Genomic DNA, 23291 nt, shown 5'->3' on the forward strand with positions numbered 1-23291 from the left:
CCTCTCTTATCATTGAGATAATGTGATAGGGTACGCTCATCCTAGCAATTCAGGGAAGTCAATACCCGGTACTTGCAACCTGCATAAAAACCATGCATGTACAAGCTGTAGTGCCTGCCCTTGGTTTGCATTTTGTTATCATTGCTGAACTCTTTTAGAGCTAGTTTCATGTTGATGGTTAGTAACATTATTATGAGGTTATCAGATAATGTGCTATGGATTCAGTTGATATGTGATGAGATTACTTAGACTCTACATTTCATGTATGTATGATGATTATTTTCAGTGTTTGCAGTTATTAATGATGATTAGTAAGATGATTTATTATCATATGTGTTTTTTTATGGATACTTATCCCATACTTGCATGTGTATGATGTGCGTGTTTGCTTTGTGTGTTTGCTTTTGTATAGTGTGTCTGATGTGATTAAAGAAGGGATTCGTAGTCACCTGCTAGTCGGGATCTACACGATGCACCACTTCCTGCCATTGCCTGTTTAGTTTAGTATATATTGTGCTTGTACATGCATAATTTTTATGCAGGTTGCAGGTACCGGGTATCGAATTCCTTGAATTGTTAGGATGAGCGTACCTTATCACATTATCTGAATGATAAGAGAGGGGAGATAAATTCTCAAGTCCAAATCTCAACCCTTTAAGCCATTTGTTCTAATTGAAAAATTAGGACAAGTATCTGAGTTGAGTACCCTCCGAATGCGTCAGATGATGTAATTCGTGATATAAACTGCTTAGTTTGATTTGTATGTATATTGGCTATGATGAGTTTTTCGTATTTTTACCTTTGTGAGTCTTTGGAGTATTTTCTATTAATTAAGCCTAATTAAAAGATTTATTCAATGGTTTAATTTAATAGAAAATTAATATGGTATTTTGATATTTATTTTATTTAATTAATTAAAAAATTAATTAAATAAAATAATTAAATTGGAAGATAAAAGTTATAATATTAAATTTAGAATGTGACAATATTTATTTTAATAATAATATATTTAGAGCTCATTTTTAAATAGATGACTAAATAATATTATTATTAAAGCTAATAAATATTTTAGCAATAAAGTTTTCAAAAATGAAATTTAAAAGTGGAGATATTAAAGTTAGTGCATGAGACTTAATAAATAAATAAATTAAATTGAAAAGAGTAAAGTAAATTGGAGTTATAAGTTTGCATGGGAATTAACATGTGTCAACAACACGGGGGTTAGTGCATCAATTAAGCACAAAGTGTCTACAATTCTATGACTCATAAAAAAGAATTGAAAAAGACCCATGCTTAGTTGGTGATGCCGTTCAGCGGTTTCAAGAAGCATTCCAAAAGTTTCTTGAGAGCTCTTGATATTCAGGCATGCATAGAAGCTTAAAAGAAAAGCTGAATGGAAGCTACAAGCTTAATGGAAGTCACGAGTTAAAAGAAAAAATAGAAGCTTCAAAGCTTACATGCATGGGAGAAGATTCATATGCTCATATATTTTTTACTTGCTTCTATGCTCCTTCTAGCACTTCTAATCACTTGGAGGATTCGATCGGCCTAGATTCTTGGAAAAATTGCGAATGATGGAGAAGGAAGAGATTTTCTATGGACTTCTAAAGCATGGAAAATTAGCATCAGTGTCCAAGTGCACTCGTGATATTCTCATATTTCCTTTGCACTCTTTCTCTTCCTGTCTTCATCATATCTGTTTTATGTGTTTGAATACTCTCTATGATTGAATCTACTATTTGAAATTGGAATCAAGATATTTTATTTAGTTGAGAAGAAAATAATAGAAAATTTTTAAATCCAATTAATGAGAAATAATTAGATCTTAATGGAGTTTGGGTTCGAATTTATATTGTGAAATTAGATAGACAAGATTTGGAATTAAAATAGAAATTTTATGGTGAAATTTGAATGATTAGATGTAATATTTCTATCAATTATATTTTTAGATGCATATGAACAAACCCTTTTATGGTTAAATTTAGAGAACAATTATTTTAAGAGAAAATTCTTAATTCATCACAAATTGTCTTGTCACTGCCTCTTGGATAGACCCGAATTTAGTCATTCATAATTTTTTATCGAGATCAAATTTATTCCATTGCTCTAGTTAGAATCGGCGCAACTTGGCCCTCTCCAACATATTTAAATTTCAGCCCGATCCAACGATTCATTAGGGAGATATGACCATCGTGCTGAGACTATTTTATTCAAGAACGGATGTCTCTTCATTTCCCATAACCAAGAGTTCTTTATGCTTAAACTTCACAAAAGTAATATATCAAAGTAATATAATTAGAATTTAATAATTATCTAATTAGTGTAAAGACTAATAAGAATGTTCTAAATTAATTAATGGAGATTTTTAATGAAAATTTTGTGGATGGAGCCGATGGATAGAGATATTGAATTCAATAGAGAATGGATGACTTTTAATATTAATTATTTAATGTATATTAAATAATATTTAATATATAGTTAAGGGGTGGTAAAAGTGTTTAATGATAATTATTAAGAGACTCAAATTTTAATAATATTGAATTTAGATTTAAATAAAAATTATTATATTGACAAGGAGTCATAGTTACATTATAACATTATTATAACATAGCTACAATTTGAATTATTGATATGCCTTTAAGGTTAGTTAAATAATAACTAATGTGGCTTATGAAAATATAGTTTGATGACTTTATTATTTATTAATGTTTGTTAGGTCTAACAAACTATTAATAAATAATGGTTTAAATAGTTATCAACAAATTTGATTAGAGATAATCTATTGGAGATTATTTAATGAATTAAAGATATTATTGCAATCTTCCTTTATTAGAATCTTATTAATATGCATTAGTTTTATATAGTCTATTATCTAATCTAATCTAATCAAATTTAATTAAAATTAGTTAATAGTAGAAGAAGTGTAGTTAATTATTAGTCAATCTAAGTAAATGGATTAAAAGAAAAGAGATTTTAATATAGTTTATATAGTGGACATTTTATAATGTATATTGAATACTATTAAACAATTTTAGAGTTGTTTAATGAAGATGATAATGCTAAGAATTTGAAAATTATTCATGTTAAAATCTACAATGAGTCTTATTGGTTTGTGATAGGGATCTTTTTCAAACAACTTTTGTATAGACAAAATATTATTAAAACAATTAGAAAATGGAGTCTAATGGTTGATTTTAGTATTGAATAAATAATTGTAAGATGATAAGTTATATTATGTTGATTTAAATTTAGAAATTTTTAATGATATTGAATTAAGATTGAATTATTATGTTATTGGTTAATACGTTTGAATACCTTAATGGTACTAAGAGTTAGCTAATGAAGTTCTATGTAAAAGTTCTATAGATTGATTATTTATTGTTGTGATAAGTTTATTATTTATTAATGTTTGTTGGGTCTAACAAACTATTAATAAATAATAGTATAAATAGTTTAAATAGTTATCAACTAATACGAATAGAGTTACTCTAAAGGAGATTAGTTAATGATCGAAGTACTATAAAAGATATTAATCAAATTGAATTGGTTAATAATTTGGAAGATTATCAGTTAACTGAATCAACATACATAGAGAAAACTTATTTGAGATAATAATACCTGGTATTGAAGATTTATTATAACTTGTTATTATTAAAATATAAATGAGAACATTGTTGCAGAGTGATGTATGTGATCATTAAAGATTTAATAATAAGATTCTCAATATAGTTTGTCATTAAATATTAACAAGTTATTATTATTGAATTATTAATATGATCATTTGAGTATTGAATTATAGTTGACTTTTAACTTACAGAATTCTAGTTGGTTATTAGTCAACTGATATTAATTGAAACTTTGGTATGGTTATGCAATTATTAATTAAATCAATTAATAAGAGTTAATTAGATTTAATTAATAATCAAGTTATGTAATAGAGATTTAATTGATATAATTCTTTTAACGAGATTGTAAATTATCTATATTGAAGTTGATAAGTCTTATGACTTGAATTATGAATTTAAATATTATATGGTTGTCAATGATGATAACAATTAAATTAAAAGACTCAAACTTTAGTAATACTTAATTAAGTTTCTAATTGAAAACTAAAAAGATGTTAATAGGTCATGGATAGTGTACCTATGTTAATGGATTGAGATAAATAAAGTTATAATCTCTTATTCGAAGAATGATAATTGGTCCTCTTATAATATAATGAATAATGATCTTAGAAAACTTGAAAGGTTAATCAATTAGAATATGGATCATGGTTAAATAAGAGAACAATTTAATTAAAGGTCAATGATGATCAGTTTAGTGAATATTTATCCTTAAGTTATTCTTTAAATATAATTCTTATTAATGGAAGGATAATGTTATCGGGAAACAAACGAGTTGACTTGTAGGTCAAATGATGAAACTTAAGACACTTGAAAATATACTTGCAAACAGAAAACTAGAAACCTCTACACTTGATTCAACTATGTAAGATAGCAAAACCAAAATATGTGTTTGCATCGTGTATTCTTTATGCTTCTTATTTTGGGTTTTTGGGTTGGCTAGTGTTGACCAGTCCTAGGTTGTTACCAGAGGCTCGGGGGTTATGAGATGTGATGGCATGTTGATCTTATTTGGTCTCGATCTTTATAAGCCCAACCATGGTTATGTGATCGTATACTCTATGAAATGTTTGTATTTACTGATTTTTATTGTTCATCAGTCTTCATGTGTGAAGCTGAGATGTATGCGTATGAGACACTTGAGCTAATCATTTTTGAGTCATCGATCAGTTATCCTTGGATTACTTTGTAGTCGCCATAATGGGATTGAAATGTTGATTATTTCTTGATGATGTCATGTTGTGACATGTTTTGACTCAACTTTTTTGAAGTCTTCGATCAGTATGATTTTTGAGATATTCTTGGTTGGTATTTATCTTCATTTTGTTCTTGGATCATTATGATTGATGATATACCTTATGATGGATGTATTTATTGGTATGTTTCTTATATTAATAATTTGCATATGTTAGATGATGTTACCTTATGCTTTACTTTGCATATTAGTAGGATGTTTCTAGGAGTGACATTCCTACTATGTTAATAGCCGATGATCTCTTCGGTGCTTTGGAATGTTATGCACAGAGGGATGGCTAGGATCCACGATGGTCTAATGATGCTATTAACGGTTGGGAGGAACCGTGCACTTAGTTTATTTTGTTTGATCTTTATGATGGATGTATATGTCTTCTATGATGATGTATCATGTGATTATCTTTACTTTGATGTATCATGGATTAAAATAGGATGATGTACCTTATTTTACATATGTATATTCTTTGAGCTTGTCATACCCTGTGACATGTACAGAGGATGAATGAGCATTTGAAATGTAATATTTAAACATTAGACTTATCATTATTATTTCATGTGGATGTTGTACTAGATAGATTCATGTATGTAATTCAACGTTAAGGGATCTTTAAAGAATGTAATCGGTTATGTATGTTATGTTTACTTTCAGATGGACTTTGCTATTGCTTCCATTATTAAGTATAAGTTATATGTGGTATTTACTTTCATGTTATTGTAAAAAAAAATAAAAATTTAAAAATTTAAAAAAAAAAAAAAAAATGTTACCAAACTTAGTGAAATTTTAGGTTAATTCTTTGGATCCCTTGACGGGGCATTACATTTGGTATCAGAGCCGAGTTTCAATGTTGGGAGCTCTGGGTATATTGGAATGTCACTAGTTATTAACTAGTTAAACAAAATAAAAACTTTAAACTATCATTTGTATCTCTTTCAAACTGAAAACTTGAAAACTAGGTGAACTGAAAACAGAATTTAAAACTGTTACTTGCATATTTTTCATTTTTCAACACTTAGCTTTCAAAATTGAAAATTCTACTGAAAACTTAAACGAGGGAAAAATTGAAAATTGAAACTCATTCTAGTTGTAAAACATGTATCTTTTATCTATGTTGTAAGGTAGTATACATTTGTTTATCTTTGCAAGCATTAAGTTGCTCTTGTTTAGAATATATTAAGAGATATATTTCAGTAGTTGTTAAAGGAATGATGTTAGATCGATATGATTTTCGGTTTACTATTAAACCAGAATCATATTGTTCTAAGTGTGTTGTAAAATTCTCAGTGGAATCATATTCTCCTATAAGGAGGAAAATGGTTCAATGGGACCCGCATAGTGAGTATCTTAGCTTTTCATTCTTGTAGGCTTACAAGAGTAAGCCTAATCCCAGGGGGGTGGATGTAGTGCCTACCCCTGGTTTGCATTTTGTCATTATTGCTGAACTCTTTTAGAGCTAGTTTCATGTTGATGGTTAGTAACATTATTATGAGGTTATTAGATAATGTGCTATGGATTCAGTTGATATGTGATGAGGTTACTTAGACTCTACATTTCATATATGTATGATGATTATTTTTAGTGTTTGCAGTTATTAATGATGATTAGTAAGATGATTTATTATCATATGTGTTTTTTTATAGATACTTACCCCATACTTGCATGTGTATGGCGTGCGTGTTTCCTTTATGTGTTTTCTTTTGTATGTGTGTCTGATGTGGTTAAGGAAGGGAGTCGTAGTCACCTGCTAGTTGAGATCTACACAATGTACCACTTCCTGTCATTGCTTGTTTAGTTTAGTATATATTGTGCTTGTACATACATGATTTTTATGCAGCTTGCAGGTATCGGTATCGACTTCTCTGAATTGCTAAGATGAGCGTACCTTATCACATTATCTCAATGATAAGAGAGGGGAGATAAATTCTCAAGTCCAAATCTCAACCCTTTAAGCCATTTGTTCTAATTGAAAAATTAGGACAAGTATTTGAGTTGAGTGCCCTCTGAATGCATCAGATGATGTAATTCGTGATATAAACCCCTTAGTTTGATTTGTATGTATATTGGCTATGATGAGTTTTTCGTATTTTTACCTTTGTGAGTCTTTGGAGTATTTTCTATTAATTAAACCTAATTAAAAGATTTATTCAATGGTTTAATTTAATAAAAAATTAATATGGTATTTTGATATTTATTTTATTTAATTAATTAAAAAATTAATTAAATAAAATCATTAAATTGGAAGATAAAAGTTATAATATTAAATTTAGAATGTGACAATATTTATTTTAATAATAATATATTTAGAGCTCATTTTTAAATAGATGACTAAATAATATTATTATTAAAGCTAATAAATATTTTAGCAATAAAGTTTTCAAAAATGAAATTTAAAAGTGGAGATATTAAAGTTAGTGCATGAGACTTAATAAATAAATAAATTAAATTAGAAAGAGTAAAGTAAATTGGAGTTATAAGCTTGCATGAGAATTAACATGTGTCAACAACACGGGGGTTAGTGCATCAATTAAGCACAAGGTGTCTACAATTCTATGACTCATCAAAAAGAATTGAAAAAGACCCATGCTTAGTTGGTAACACCATTTAGCGGTTTCAAGAAGCATTCCAAAAGTTTCTTGAGAGCTCTTGATATTCAGGCATTCATAGAAGCTTAAAAGAAAAACTGAATGGAAGCTACAAGCTTAATGGAAGCCATGAGTTACAAGCAAAAATAGAAGCTTCAAAGCTTACATGCATGGGAGAAGATTCATATGCTCATATATTTTTTACTTGCTTCTATGCTCCTTCTAGCACTTCTAATCACTTGGAGGATTCAATCGGCCTAGATTCTTGGAAGAATTGCGAATGATGGAGAAGGAAGGGATTTTCTATGGACTTCTGAGACATGGCAAATTAGCATCAGTGTCCAGGTGCACTCGTGATATTCTCATATTTCTTTTGCACTCTTTCTCTTCCTGTCTTCATCATATTTGTTTTATGTGTCTGAATACTCTCTATGATTGAATCTACTATTTGAAATTGGAATCAAGATATTTTATTTGGTTGAGAAAAAAATAATAGAATTTTTTAAAATCTAATTAAGGAGAAATAATTAGATCTTAATCGGGTTTGGGTTCGAATTTATATTGTGAAATTAGATAGACAAGATTTGAAATTAAAATAGAAATTTTATGGTGAAAATTCGAATGATTAGATGTAATCTTTCTATCAATTATATTTTTAGATGCATATGAACAAACCCTTTTATGGTTAAATTTAGAGAACAATTATTTTAAGAGAAAATTTTTAATTCATCACAAATTGTCTTGTCGCTGCCTTTTGGATAGACCCGAATTCAGTCATTCATAATTTTTTATCGGGATTGAATTTATTCGATCGCTCTAGTCAGAATCGGCGCAACTTGGCTCTCTCCAACATATTTAAATTTCAGCCCGATCCAACAGTTCATTATGGAGATATGGTCGTCGTACTAGGACTATTTTATTCAAGAATGAATGTCTCTTCATTTCCCATAACCAAGAGTTCTTTATGCTTAAACTTCACAAAAGTAATATATCAAAGTAATATAATTAGAATTTAATAATTATCTAATTAGTCTAAAGATTAAAAAGAATGTTCTAAATTAATTAATGGAGATTTTTAATCGAAAATTTGTGGATGGAGCTGATGGATAGAGATATTGAATTCAATACAGAATGAATGACTTTTAATAATAATTATTTAATGTATATTAAATACTATTTAATATATAGTTAAGGGGTGGTAAAAGTGTTTAATGATAATTATTAAGAAACTCAAATTTTAATGATATTGGATTTAGATTTAAATAAGAATTATTATATTGACAAGGAGTCATAGTTATATTATAACATTGTTATAACATAGCTACGATTTGAATTATTGATATGCCTTTAAGGTTAGTTAAATAATAACTAATGTGGCTTATGAAAATATAGTTTGATGAGTTTATTATTTATTAATGTTTGTTAGGTCTAACAAACTATTAATAAATAATGGTTTAAATAGTTATCAACAAATTTGATTAGAGATAATCTATTAGAGATTATTTAATGAATTAAAGATGTTATTGCAATCTTCCCTTATTAGAATCTTATTAATATGCATTAGTTTTATATAGTCTATTATCTAATCTAATTAAATCAAATTTAATTAAAATTAGTTAATAGTAGAAGAAGTGTAGTTAATTATTAGTCAATCTAAGTAAATGGATTAAAAGAAAAGAGATTTTAATATAGTTTATATAGTGGACATTTTATAATATATATTGAATACTATTAAGCAATTTTAGAGTTGTTTAATAAAGATGATAATGCTAAGAATTTGAAAATTATTCATGTTAAAATCTACAATGAGTCTTATTGGTTTGTGATAGGGATCTTTTTCAAACAACTTTTGTATAAACAAAATATTATTAAAACAATTAGAAAATGGAGTCTAATGGTTCATTTTACTATTGAATAAATAATTGTAAGATGATAAGTTATATTATGTTGATTTAAATTTAGAAACTTTAAATGATATTGGATTAAGATTGAATTATTATGTTATTGGTTAATACGTTTGAATACCTTAATGGTACTAAGAGTTAGCTAATGAAGTTCTATGTAAAAGTTCTATAGATTGATTATTTATTGTTGTGATAAGTTTATTATTTATTAATGTTTGTTGGGTCTAACAAACTATTAATAAATAATAGTATAAATAGTTTAAATAGTTATCAACTAATACAAACAGAGTTACTCTAAAGGAGATTAGTTAATGATCGAAGTACTGTAAAAGATATTAATCAAATTGAATTGGTTAATAATTTGGAAGATTATCAGTTAACTGAATCAACGTACATAGAGAAAAATTATTTGAGATAATAATACCTGGCATTGAAGATTTATTATAACTTGTTATTATTAAAATATAAATGAGAACATTGTTGTAGAGTGATGTATATGATCATTAAAGATTTAATAATAAGATTCCCAATATAGTTTGTCATTAAATATTAACAAGTTATTATTATTGAATTATTAATATGATCATTTGAGTATTGAATTATAGTTGACTTTTAACTTACAGAATTCTAGTTGGTTATTAGTCAACTGATATTAATTGAAACTTTGGTATGGTTATGCAATTATTAATTAAATCAGTTAATAAGAGTTAATTAGATTTAATTAATAATCAAGTTATGTAATAGAGATTTAATTGATATAATTCTTTTAACGAGATTGTAAATTATCTATATCGAAGTTGATAAGTCTTATGACTTGAATTATGAATTTAGATATTATATGGTTGTCAATGATGATAACGATTAAATTAAAAGACTCAAACTTTAGTAATACTTAATTAAGTTTCTAATTGAAAACTAAAAAGATGTTAATAGGTCATGGATGGTGTACCTATGTTAATGGATTGAGATAAATAAAGTTATAATCTCTTATTCGAAGAATGATAATTGGTCCTCTTATAATATAACGAATAATGATCTTAGAAAACTTGAAAGGTTAATCAATTAGAATATGGATCATGGTTAAATAAGAAAACAATTTAATTAAAGGTCAATGATGATCAGTTTAGTGAATATTTATCCTTAAGTTATTCTTTAAATATAATTCTTATTAATGGAAGGATAATGTTATCGGGGAACAAACGAGTTGACTTGTAGGTCAAATGATGAAACTTAAGACACTTGAAAATATACTTGCAAACAGAAAATTAGAAACCTCTACACTTGATTCAACTATGTAAGATAGCAAAACCAAAACATGTGTTTGCATCGTGTATTCTTTATGCTTCTTATTTTGGGTTTTTGGGTTGGCTAGTGTTGACCAGTCCTAGGTTATTACCAGAGGCTCGGGGGTTATGAGATGTGATGGCATGTTGATCTTATTTGGTCTCGATCTTTATAAGCTCAACCATGGTTATGTGATCGTATGCTCTATGAAATGTTTGTATTTACTGATTGTTATTGTTCATCAGTCTTCATGTGTGAAGCTGAGATGTATGCATATGAGACACTTGAGCTAATCATTTTTGAGTCATCAATTAGTTATCCTTGGATTACTTTCTAGTCACCATAATGGGACTAAAATGTGGATTTATTCTTGATGATGTCATGTTGTGACATGTTTGACTCAACCATTTTGGAGTCTTCGATCAGTATGATTTTGAGATATTCTTGGTTGCTTGTTGAGAACCAATGATTATGGTGATTTGTTTTGAGATATATTTTGGTTATTGAGAACCAATGGATATTTTGATTATCAGTGATACTTCAGTTTTCAATAGAGAGCTATTGTGATCATTATTTTCTATGTATATTTGCTCATGGGGATTTGATGCTTTTATGCATATTTGATGATTTTATCATGGATATTTGATGATTCTTATTGTGGATATTTGATGATTTTATTATGGATTTTCTTTGGTGATTTTGATGATTTATGATACCATGAGCATTAGGGTAGGATATCTACATGTAGTGTCGAGAGGTGGCTTGCAATGGGGGCCAGGGCCCTGAGAGGCTGCCAGGGTAACTCATTGTAAGTTGGATTAATAAGTGATAACATTCACACCTAATACTAACTGAATGAACCTAAAAAGATAAGAGTTTTTGTTCTCGCCCATGCCTTGAGTGCTTGTATAGGCTAAGATGGGAGTAGTGAGAACGCATGGTTGCGACCTTGCATTCTATAGTATGCCTCATCAGTATGAGAGGATACTAGTGGCCGCATGAGATCTGTATGGACCAGTGGAGTTTAGCTAACTGCTAGGGTAACTTGTATGAGATAAATGAGATGACAGTTTCTCACTTGCATAGTAGGTTCCTACATGTCTTTGTGTGCCTCTGGGAATTAGATGTCGATTTTTGTGTGTGATTGGAACCTTTGAGTTAGTATACTTTTAGGATTCCTAGATTTTAGAGATTTATGCTATGTGATTTTGATAGCCTGCTTGGGACTTGAGATTATCTCCTCAGTACGGTGGGAGTGGACCACTTAGGTTCCACACGGTCGGGTGGTAGTGTATTTTTACTCTTATCATTTGGGATCCGTCCGAGACACCATGGCTGGAGTATTCTTGGTTGGTATTTATCTTCATTCTATTCTTGGATCATTATGATTGATGATATACCTTATGATGGATGTATTTATTGGTATGTTTCTTATATTGATGATTTGCATATGTTAGATGATGTTACCTTATGCTTTACTTTGCATATTAGTAGGATGTTTCTAGGAGTGACATTCCTACTATGTTAATAGTCGATGATCTCTTCGGTGGTTTGGAATGTTATGCATGAAGGGATGGCTAGGATTCACGATGGTCTAATTATGCTATTAACGGTTGGGAGGAACCGTGCACTTAGTTTATTTTGTTTGATCTTTATGATGGATGCATGTCTTCTATGATGATGTATCATGTGATTATCTTTACTTTGATGTATCATGGATTAAAATAGGATGATGTACCTTATTTTACATATGTATATTCTTTGAGCTTTTCATACCCTGTGACATGTACAGAGGATGAATGAGCATTTGAAATGTAATATTTAAACATTGGACTTATCATTATTATTTCATGTGGATGTTGTACTAGATGGATTCATGTATGTAATTCAATGTTAAGGGATCTTTAAAGAATGTAATCGGTTATGTATGTTATGTTTACTTTCAGATGGACTTTGCTATTGCTTCCGTTATTAAGTACAAGTTATATATGGTATTTACTTTCATGTTATTGTAAAAAAATAAAAAAATTAAAAAAAATTAAAAAAAATGTTACCAAACTTAGTGAAATTCTAGGTTAATTCTTTGGATCCCTTGACAGGGCATTACACAAGCACAATATATACTAAACTAGATAGGCAATGGCAAGAAGTGGTGTATCATGTAGATCTCGACTAGCAGGTGACTACAACTCCCTTCCTTAACCGCATCAGACATGCCATACAAAAATAAACATGCAAAAAAAATATGCACACCATACACATGGAAGTATGGGGTAAGTATCCATAAGAAAACACATATGATAATAAATCATCTTACTAATCATCATTATCAATAACTGAAAGCAATGTAATAATCATCATCAATAATTGCGAATACTAAAAATAATCATCATACTTACATGAAATGTAGAGTCTAAGTAATCTCATCACATAATAAATTGAATCCATAGCACAATATCTGATAATCTCATAAGAATGTTGTTAACCAACAACATAAAACTACCTCTAAAAGAGTTTTGCAATGTTAGCAAAAATGCGAACTAGGGGCAGGCACTACATCCACCCCCCCTGAAATTAAGCTTACTCCTGGAAGCCTACAAGAATAAAAAACTAAGATACTCACTATGCGGGTCTCATTGAACCCTTTCTCCCTATAGGGGAATATGATCCGACTGAGGATATTACAAAACACTTAGAGCAATATGATTCTGGTTTAATAGTAAACTGAAAACCACATTTATCCAACATCCATTCTTTTAACAAGTACTAGAATAGATCCCCTAATACATTCTAAATAAGAGCAACTTAATGCTTGCAAAGATAATAAAGGTATACTACCTTAAATCTTAGATAAAAGATACATGTTTTGCAACTAGAATAGGTTTCAATTTTCAGTTTTGCCCACATTTAGGTTTAAGTAAAAGTTTCAGTTTTGAAAGCTAAGTTTTGAAGCATGAAAAATATGCAAGTAACAGTTTTAAGTTCTACTTCAGTTCACCTATTTTCAAGTTTTCAGTTTGAAAGAGATACACATGATAGTTTAAAGTTTTTATTTTGTTCAACTAGTTAACAACTATTCCAATATACCCAGAGCTCCCAATGTTGAAACTTGGGCTCCGATACCAAATGTAATGCCCCGCCAAGGGATCCAAAGAATTTCACTAAAGTTGCCAAACAATTTTTTTTTTTTTAAAACATGAAAGTAAAACCATTCATAACATTTGCGGAAGCAATAGCAACATTTCAAATGAAAGTAATCATAACATGACATAATAGATTACATTCTTTAAAGATCTCTTAACGTTGAATCACATATAAATTAACTATCCATCTAACATCACATCCTTATGAAATAACAATGATATATCCAACATTCTTAAACCATATACAAGTGTCCTTTTATAATTACGTTTTAGTTTAGCTCAATCATCCACTTTACAAGTTACAAGTATGAAAGGCTTAAAAGAATAAAGCATCCATGCAAATAAAGTACATCATCATCCAATATTAATCCATGATGCAATTAAAGTAAATGAAACCAATATCATACATGATACATCATCATGATAAAGGTATAAACATCCATCATAAGAGATAACCATAAATCACAAAACATAACTAACTAAGTGCACGGTTCCTCCCAACCGTAAATAGCATCATTAGACCATCGTGGATCCTAGCCATCCCTCCGAGCGTAACATTCCAAAGCATCGAAAAGATCATCGATATTATCATAGTAGGAATGTCACTCCTAAAACATTCTACTAACATGCAAGGAAAAGCATAAGATAACATCATCTAACATATGCAAATCATCAATATAAGAAACATACCAATAAATACATCCATCATAAGGTATATTATCTATCATAATACTTCAAGATCATAATGAAGATAAATACCAACCAAGAAAGCATCAACCACAGTGTCCAAAAAGATCTCAAATGATAAGAGTGGAAAAACACTACCACCCGACCGCGTGGAACCTAAGTGGTCCACTCCCACCGTGCTGAGGAGATAATATCAAGTTTCAAATAGGATATCAATTCACAAAGAACAAATCTCTAATAGTCCATGAATCCTAAAAGTATACTAACTCAAAGGTTCCATCACACAAAATCGACATCTAATTCCCAGAGGCACACAATGACATGTAGGAAACCTACTCTGCAAGCAAGAAAGTGTCATCGCATTTATCACGTACAAGTTACCCTGGTAGTTGGCTAAACTCCACAGGTCCATACTGATCTCATGCTTCCACTAGTATCCTCTCATATTGACGAGGCATACTACGAAATGCATGGTCGCAATCATGCATTCTCACTACTCCCATCCTAGCCTGTACAAGCGCTCAAGGCATGGGCGAGAATGTCAAAACAATTATCTTTTTAGGTTCATTTAATCTCCATTCAGTGTGTAAATGTTATCACTTATTAACCAAACTTACAATGAGTTACCCTGGCAGCCACTTAGGGCCTCGGCCCCCATTGCAAGCCACTTCCTCACACTACAAGTAGATAACCTACCCTAAGCTCATGGAACCAAAAAATCACCACAGTCTTATACAAGCGATTGTAAAGAAAATTCAAAAGATAATCCATAAAAAGAATCATCAAATATCCATGATAAAAGCATCAAATATCCACAATAAGAATCTTCAAATCCATAATAAGAATCATCAAATCTCCATGAGCATCTGAAAAAGCATCCATAAAAAATGAAGACCACAACAGTTTTCTATTGGAAACTGATGGCATCACTGATAATCATAAGTATCCATTGGTTCTCAATAACCAAAACATTTCTCAAAATAAATCACAATATCTATTTGTTCTCAACAAGCAACCAAGAATATCTCAAAAATCATACTATTCGAAGACTCCAAAATGGTTGAGTCAAAACATGTCACAACATGACATCATCAAGAAATAATTAACATTTCAATCCCATCATGGCGACTACAAAGTAATCCAAGGATAATTGATCGAGTACTCAAAAATGATTAGCTCAAGTGTCTCATACACATACATCTCAGCTTCACACATGAAGACTGATGAACAATAACAATCAGTAAATATAAACATTTCATAGAGCATACGATCACATTACCATGGTTGGGCTTATAAAGATCGAGACCAAATAAGATCAACATGCCATCATATCTCATAACCCCCGAACCTCTGGTAACAACCTAGGACTGGTCAACACTAGTCAACCCAAAACCCAAAACAAGAAGCATATAGAATACATGATGCAAACACATGTTTTGGTTTACTAAATTCACATAGTTGAATAATGTGTAGGGGTTTCTAGTTTTCTGTTTGCAAATATACTTGCAAGTGTCTTAAGTTTCATCATTTGACCTACAAGTCAACCCAATTGTTCCCCGATAGCATTATCCTTCCATTATTAAGAATTACATTCTAAGAATAACTTAAGGATATATATTTACTCATTAAATCATTTGTCTTTTAATAAAATCATTCACTTTATTTTACTGAGATTACTAGTTGAATAACTCCTCCTTAATGTTACTTCAACTTTTAACTTTTATTTTCAAATTTAATTATTTTATTTAATTAATTTTCCAATTAATTAAATAAAATAAATATTAAAATATCATATTAATCTTTCGTTAAATTAAACCATTAATTAAATCTTTTAATTAGGCTTAATTAATAGAAAATACATCAAAGACTCGCAAGGTAAAAATACGAAAGTCCATCTTAGCCAAAATACATACAAAGTCAAACCAAGGGTTTATATCACGAATCATGTCATCCAACATATTCAAAGGGTACTCAACTCAGGTACTTGTCCTAATTTTTCAATTAGGACAAATGGCTTAAAGGGTTGAGATTTGGACTTGAGAATTTATCTCCCCTCTCTTATCATTGAGATAATGTGATAGGGTATGCTCATCTTGGCAATTCAAGGAAGTTGATACCTGGTACCTGCAACCTACATAAAAACCACGCATGTACAAGCACAATATATACTAAACTAAATAGGCAATGGCAGGAAGTGGTGCATCATGTAGATTTTGACTAGCAGGTGACTATGACTCCCTTCCTTAACCACATCAGACACGCCGTACGAAAACAAACATGCAAAGCAAACACGCACACCATACACATGCAAGTATGGGGTAAGTATCCATAAGAAAATACATATGATAATAAATCATCTTACTAATCATCATTATCAATAACTAAAAGCAATGTAATAATCATCATCAATAATTGCGAACACTAAAAATAATCATCATACATACATGAAATGTAGAGTCTAAGTAATCTCATCACATAATAAACTGAATCCATAGCACAATATCTGATAATCTCAAAAGAATGTTGTTAACCAACAACATAAAACTAGCTCTAAAAGAGTTCGGCAATGGTAGCAAAAATGCGAACTAGGGGCAGGCACTACATCCTGCATCATATCCTAAGGATGGATCTCATACACAGTGCTGTCCAAGAACATTTTTTCACAATATTTTTAACCATGGAAACTAAATATCTTTAAAAGTAGGCATTTAATGATTGGAAAACAAAACAACCAAATGGATATTGAGAATAAAATTTGGCACGAAGTGCAAGCTTTTTCAGTCTTCATTGTTCTTCTGCAGACTTCAAATTTTTACTGTCCTCCAGGCTATCATTAGCTTCATGTCCATATTTCTCTCCCATCTCCAGATCTTCAAAATCTCCATAGGTAGAGTCATCAGCTTCATCACTCTCATCCATTGCTTCACCTCGGCAAGCAACCTTTGACCAATCACTAGTAACAAAGCGGTGGCAAATGCTTTCAATTACATCGTAATTTATCCAATCACTTAATTATGAATCATCTACTTGTGGCTTAGTGTAGTCATCAGCATTAGGATCTTCAACATTGAGATGCACATCATGTTTTTTCTATCAAAGTACAAGAAAAAAAATATTATGTCTGTGATGTAAATAATTGTTTACAGAATAGAAAACATGCAAAAAAAATAGCAAATGGTTTTCCATTGCACAATTTGCTTGCTCCATAGTAATTGTGACCTGATTGGAGGAAAAGAATGAATGTGGACAGGTTTCAATAAACAATGAATAATTACAATACATATAAATATCATATCAGTCAACACAGTGTCTAAGGTGGGAATACGGATAAATCATCAAACACTTCCAAGTTGAACCTAGCTTATATCTGCACACCAAAACCTTGAATCTAGTAGCCATGAGAACAAGTTTGGGAGGGTAGAGAAAACTAGGACAAGCTATAGCTTCCAAAAAATTGTAGGAACAAAAATTTTAAGCCAGTGCATCCCCTTTTTTATTTTTCTACATCAAACCTTTTCTCTGCTACAATGCCTATTTTTGTATCTTGAATATTCACCAAAATGCTCTACATAAAAATTAGGGAAGCAATAACATGATATTAGTATCAATATTGTTAAGGAACAAGATAGCTAAATATCATCACCTAAAAGGTTAGTTATTTAAATATCATCAACTAAAACTTATGCAACTTTGATTGTTATTAATTAGGTTTTCCACTTGTTAGTTGTGCTTGTTATATATTATGTACTTTAAGCTCTTCTCATGGCCTCTTGACTTCTTATCCTTTGGTTTCTTATTTGAGATTTGATAAGAGATCCCATGCAATAGGGAAGCATCCATATGGGAAAATTTTTCATTGCAAAATCCAAAATCAAAAGATGTTACTATTTTTTAACCTTAAGCTTTGCAACTTGATGTTTATTTGTTTCAAATTGCATTTATGTGCTACCCTGCATCCTTAGTAATGGGGGTTTCATTTTAATTTATGAATAAGATTAGGATGAGACTCGTTAAGATCTTTGAGTAATTTTAGAGCAGATATCAATATAACTGAAGATGAATTCTATTCTTGATTAGTGTAAGAAATTGTTTTAGATTGTTCATTGTAGTTTGTGTTTTCTATTGCTATGGTTACTCATTGATGTGTGAATGTTCATATTTTTTTTTTCATGGACTGTATTAATTGCTCAAAGAATGAGCATTGTGAATTGTCCAACACTAATTTAGTGTTAATTCATAATAGAATGATCCATGTGTAGGGAATTCTAGTTTTTTCTTCAGTTATGGTTACATTGGGACTGCAGATCGTGTTAGAGTCTATTCGACAACTTGTTTCAAAGGTAAATTCCCCATTCAAGGATATACCTTTAAGAACACAATACCTATTTCCCCCTAATGGTTCTCATTATGATTTGAACTTTTCATGAACATGGAAGATATATTATATGCTTTTTTGGTCACTTGTTTAGCTTTGTATCCTATTATTGCAAATACAATATATTTTATTGGACATAATTACAACCATAGATACAATTTTGTGCTCATGATTTAAATCCTTTAAACAACATGGTTTTGCAAAGTTAAAATAATATTCAAGTGTTGGAGGCCATATGTATGTTCTTAAATACAACATCATCAAGTGAGTGTTAATATTTTGGATTAGTAAACCCCCTTCACCATTTTTGAAGGAATTACATGGTATAAGTGGCTTGAGCTCTAGCTTTTTGTTTTTCCCAAAATTCTATAAGTGGATACAAATGAAAATACTCATAGAAATCCTTGATGTTGAGTTTTACTTGGCCTAATTTACATGGTTTGCTAGTGATGCAAAAGTGAACAAAATGAAGGCATACTCCCTTGTCCTAAAAGTTGAGTTTTATACTTGTTTATTCTGATCATTATTTTGGAGATGTAAAATATTACGCTTAAATGTGATATGGAGTATGCTTTTGTTCTACACCAAATATTTTGCTCTTTTCCATCTGTTCCATCATTAGTGCATTGTCTTTTAAATGAGCTACTTTTGCATATTACATATAAGTAATACTCTTACACCAACTTCATTCCTAAATTATGCATAGCTAAGGTGTATTGTTTGAAGGAGATAGGTGCTTCTGGGTTGTTGGAATTATGGTTTCAGTTACTATTGTGAAGTTGGTCCTTGTAATCTATTGCTGGACTTTTACAAATGAGATAGTAAAGTCATATGCCCAAGATCATTTCTTTGATGTCATCACCAATTCAATTGGTCTCACCACTACAATTCTTGGAAGTAAATTTTACTGGTGGATTGATCCAGCTAGAGCAATAGTGGTAAGCACTTCTTTGACCTTTTACTTTACACTATAACATAGGATACTTCACATTTTGATTTTCTACAATAATGACTATGTAGTTAATAAAGCCAAATAATATCTATATATGTGCTCCTAGCTAACTCGTATAACCCACATCAAACATAGAATATGTTTCCACTTTCCACTAATTAGTAGTTGTTTTAAAGAGTCCAAGTAGATGTGACCATTTGCATTACTTGATTCTAGAGATCTTATTTGTTTAGAATAGTATTGGGGTTTCATTTCCTCAGAGATGATAATAATGACTACTACAAGGCATATGTATGTATAAAATGTATTTAGAATACATGACTGCAGATAATACCAGTTGGCTCCTTTAGGATTACCATATCTAAGCTCTCTTTGTATGTACATATAGGGATACAAACTTTTGTCTTTATAGATGGTAACACTGATAACAATAATTTAGAATGCTAGTGAGTAATAATAGCTGCAGACATGCACAATAATGAAGAAGATGTATTCTTTTTTATTTAAACTTGATCATTAGTGTCTATCAAGTTATTTGCGTGGTGGTGGTAGCAAGAAGGATGTATAATCTTGTGATCACTAAAGCCAAAATATAGATTACTAGGCTTCCTCCGAGCAGATGCCAAGTATGCTTCAAGTTTATATTAATGCATATAATTTGAAATACTAAAGCTGATAGTGGGTCTTTTGTGAAGTTAGCACTCTGTACAATCTAGACATGGTCAAGCATAGTTTTGGAGAATATGAATTCTTTGGTGGGGAAAATAGCATCACCTGATTATTTGCATAAATTGACATATCTCTATTGGAATCATCACAAAGACATACACCATATTGATACTATTAGAGCTTACACATTTGTGTCTCATTTCTTTGTTGAAGTTGACATTGTGCTACCTAGTGATATGCCCTTGCAAGATGCTCATGACATTGGAGAAGAACTTCAAGAAAAATTGGAATCTCTTCCTGACATAGAATAGGCTTTTGTGCATCTAGACTATGAATATTCTCATAGATCTGAGCATGGGAATGAAAATTCCTAGATGTCTATGATAGGTTGTATACTTTAACTAACTTTCCTAGCATCTTCTGCCCTTTTTATAAACCTATTATGGTCAACCAGTACATTTCTTGCAACATTATATGTAAGCACTATCAATGCTATGTATGAAGCACATGCCATCAAAAAGATCTAAATGATTGTTAACCAGGGCATAGACTTATTTAAGGTAGTTCTCAAAACTTTTCCCTATATGGGGAAAAGTAGTAAAATATTAACACCTAAGGATTTCTTACTATGAAATTATATAAAATGAATACAAAATTATTATTTTCCTACCTACCCATAATAGAGGTATTCCTAACCTTAACATAATAGAGCCGATTCTTCAGATAGACAGGAAAAACTTATTTAGTCTGAAAGGAAGAGCATAAAATCCTATTGCAATTTTCTCATATCCTTACCATTTTGGCCATTACGTTAAGGAACTTTTATCATAGGAAGGAGGATAAGGGTGGTTATGGAAGAGGGAAATGGCTATGGATTCCTTACTAGGTACACCCACTCAAATGGATGGTAAAGGGCCACATGAGGCCACAAGGGATGGTATCCACTATTGGGCCTTAGGTAGAGGAATGATTGGATATGAATTTTTCACTAGGTAACCCACTTGTATGGATGGCAACGATCACAAGAAACCAAGAGTGATGCCATTTTCTCTTGGACCTAGGGTAGACGATTGATTAAGGCACCCTAATATGCCCCTTGTCCTACCTCTCCTATAGTTGAACTCCATTAAAAAATGTAGTATTCCATATGATTAAATTAACCATCCTACTCCTATTTGGAATGATATATGCTTTAATATCGCAAATAATGAAGATCTATTTGTACATGATGTTATCCATTCTATTCTACTTGTTGTTCTACTTGGAATCTTTGATTTAGAGCAAATACTCAAGCATTTACAGAAAGGGGACATTACATACAACAACCATATAAATCAAAGTCTTCCTAATAAAGTAGCACTATGAAAAGTATATGAAAGATTTCTATATAACATTAGCTACATGTGTAGTATAACATATTTTAATTAGTCATTACAATAAATCTAAACAAGAAAAGATCATTTTTCATAAGGATTTGATACCTCTTAGAACATATCAGATCCAAAAGATGGATATGTGCAAGTTACTTGTTTTGTGACTAGCAATCATACAAAATTTGAAAGCCTAGCAAACAACCCAATCATAATAAATCTACACACCACTACAAAAAGCACATTTATAACAAAATAAATGCAACATATCTGATTCATAAAAATGTACAACACGCATTCCTTAAAGTATGCAACAACACGTTCTGTGCACATTTCAAGGCTTTCACCATTTAGCAGAGGAATGTCATAACTACAACACCATTCATGAACTTTCTCCTTTCCATATCTATCAGTTGTTTCATGTTTGTTGAGGCCTTACAATTCTCCATACCTGCATTGCAGTAAACATTTATGGACTAATCGTTATAAACTTATATTATACATAGTTTGAAACTATTAATATCCAAGAATAGAATTAAGCTTTTACATGTTCTCATTAAGTTGCAAAGCTATTATGATTGGAATAGAGTGTTTTTTAGTATCTTCACTGAATATCCTGCTCCATGCCTTAGCTAGCTCACTCTCATTATGTATTATTATTGGTACCTACATCACACGGAATTCAACTTCAAGATTTAGTCGTATTTAACAAGTCATTATATAAATGTTGACATCAAAACCTAATCACTCATATTATAGATGTGCTACTGAAACCACAACAATAAATTTGAATTTAAGAACTAGAACGACATCCTAAACACCACAGCCTACCTGGGATAGTCATTTCACAACTACCTCCAAAGAAATGAATCTAATATTTTATTCTTGTTTTCATTAAAAGGACCTTTAAATTTATACAAATTGTATAATCATCATTTTTTAAAACAATAAACACATGGCTTTGAGATGATACTCAAGTTCAAGTCTATCATGACAATTGACCAGAAAATTGTGAACACAAGGTGATTATAGAAGGATGTAATTATATTAACCCAATGCATATTCCAAATAAAATAGGAAAATCTTGACATTATTTAAGAAATTTTAAGATGCACAAATCACATTGAACTAGGTGTTGGGTGAATCCCATGTAAGCACATAGTTTTCTAGCTTTAACCAAAGGTAAGAGGTTTGATACCAACCTCTATAGCTCTAAACATTCAAAAAATACTCAAAATGTTAGAAAATAAAAAGTCAACTATTGACTAGTGGCTTAGAAATTGGTTGAGTAACAATGGCCACAATAACCTTTTAGGAAAAACACAATTCACCTCAACAACTAAGCTAACATCAAGAGGAAAAATAAGAGACATATAGCTATAGAACCTAGCTCACTCACAAGAAAGCATGTGCCCTCATCAGCAATCCTGTCAGCATTCTTCCCCAAAGA

At 30.5% G+C, this 23291-nt stretch overlaps 1 pseudogene; it reads left to right on the forward strand.

Moving 5' to 3' along the window:
- The window catches only part of LOC149561124 (metal tolerance protein 11-like), a 50899-nt pseudogene extending 30054 nt beyond the window's left edge, over positions 1–20845 (forward strand).
- The last annotated feature ends 2446 nt before the right edge of the window (positions 20846–23291 follow it).

This window comes from Cupressus sempervirens, chromosome 4, assembly GCF_028749045.1.
Source record: "Cupressus sempervirens isolate cs-2001-9-10 chromosome 4, ASM2874904v1, whole genome shotgun sequence".
In the NCBI taxonomy this organism is placed as follows: Eukaryota; Viridiplantae; Streptophyta; class Pinopsida; order Cupressales; family Cupressaceae; genus Cupressus; species Cupressus sempervirens.